The 2,103-nt window shown below is 37.4% G+C and overlaps 1 pseudogene across 1 annotated transcript; it reads left to right on the forward strand.

Annotated features, from left to right (window-relative positions):
* Positions 1 to 1,583: 1,583 nt before the first annotated feature.
* Positions 1,584 to 1,664, forward strand: BDBG_16120 (annotated as a pseudogene). Its single transcript has one exon. The product of its transcript is annotated as a tRNA-OTHER (tRNA).
* Positions 1,665 to 2,103: the final 439 nt, after the last annotated feature.

The raw sequence follows: 2,103 nt of genomic DNA on the forward strand, positions 1-2,103 counted from the left end.
TCTTTATCTTCTACTTCAACACTCTCTTAATCTTCTTCTGTTATTACTTATTTACAGTAACTGTGGCGGGCTGCGCCCGATCAATCATATAGACTATTCCGTTACACTTCATAGATTCTTCCACTTCATTCTCAATGACCGATCCTCGGCCGCCACGAATGTGTATAGATTCTTCCGCCCCGAAGCTTCACTGCATACATTACTACATACATGTATAAATATTCATTCTGATTACTGATTTCTACACTTTCTCTTTCTTTTCTTCTCTAACATTTTTATCTTTGTTATATAAGACCTATCAATATTATACTGATCTATTCAGCATAGGCCTCTTACACTATAAAAATGTTCATTGTCTTCTTATTAGAAAACAATTATTCACATATTATCTCCTCATTAGAAATGATTATTCATCAAGAGATATCTGAACATGTAACAATGCATAAGAAATAGAGAAACAGTCAAACAGTTAAGCAGACACTGAGTTCTTAGATAGAAGCTTACTTATCAGTCACTCTGACTCTGTAACAAGATCTTATAAGAGAATATCAGTGAAAGACCTGAGAGTTCTGACACTCAGATATATGAGAATATGATTACACTTCTTCAGATTTCACAGATATCACACATTTGATGATCAATATAATCATGTCTAATAATAATATGAAACTCTTGAATGTGAGTATAGATGTGATATCACAGTGACTCTGAGCAATGTTGAAATTATAACAGTAACAGATAGCAGACATGCATGCAACTCAACAACTTCAATATGAAGAGATTCAATAATTAACTCATGTGATGTCAACACCTACAGAATTAAATATAAAAGTGCTGAAAGAACACTTAGATACTTCTGTATATTTCAATGCTTCTGATCTCACTCTCTACTTATTATGAAGAATGGAAATGCTCATGAAACTGAGTATAGATGAAGATTTCATCAGTTCATTAATCAATCAAGATTGATATATCAATGAACAATTGAAAGATTGTGTGAAACAGAAGTTTTATTCATGAATAAAAGCATGTGAACCAGTATTATAAATATCTGATAATATTATGAAGCATCTTGATATTCTGTTCTGAGACACTGTTATACAACAGAAAGTATTAGATTGATTACAGAGTATCTGACAGAGAAACACTTCTCTTACAACATTTATTCCTGACTTCAATATCAAGATTCTAGAAGCAGATGATTAATCTTGAGAGAATTGAATGAAGATTAGCATGCTCAAGAAGATATTGACTTTTGAACTCTTACAGGCCCTTGTAAGCATAGACAAAGACTAGACTTATGAAGACTTCTGCATACAGCTTCAGATATTGAATGACTGTCTTATCAAGCTCAAGAGTATACAGAACAGTAACAGAAGATATTATATCTTAGTCACTCATACACTCATGCTGAAGAGAAGTAACAGCAATAATACAGATACTATGAACTGAATACATTCAAATGTCTATGCATAAGCAAGAGTTTTCACTGTCTGAACAGACTTCTGAGTCTCTGAGATTACTTCTGAAGAAGTCACTGATTAACATTAATATAAAGTATGCATCAACTGTAACTGATCAGAGCCAGCATGGCCCAGTTGGTAAGACTGGTAACCAAGGCCGCACACATTAGGGGTGCGTGGGTTCGAATCCCACCGCTGGCACCTGCCACTTCTTACCCATAAAAGCCCCCATGTAATAGGGGCTGAGCCTAATTAGTAAGGCTTGGTGCGGGGTAGAACTCTCTACTGCAAGCCAAGCCACTAGTTAATCAAGATCCTGCGAACACCCACCAGGGCCGGCATGAGGTGCCAATGTCCCACTATCCTACTGTGCACCCGTCAAGGTTCTAATGATATAGAGTCAAGCCTAATGTAGTGGTTATACACTACTTAAGCAAGTCCCTAACTAGGGCCGCCATCGGAGCCTAGCTCCCCCTCAAATACAGGGAATGATTTTGAAAACCACCCGACTAGCAGGCCTAGACGCGCATCTAGGCCCTAGACAGAGCACTCTGATAGGCTAGTGCCTGCAAGCTCACTGCCAACCCCTAATACTGGCAGGGAGGACTGCAGTCATCAAGTCTATGATTAGTCCCTAACA

This window comes from Blastomyces gilchristii (assembly GCF_000003855.2).
Source record: "Blastomyces gilchristii SLH14081 genomic scaffold supercont1.1, whole genome shotgun sequence".
NCBI lineage: Eukaryota > Fungi > Ascomycota > Eurotiomycetes > Onygenales > Ajellomycetaceae > Blastomyces > Blastomyces gilchristii.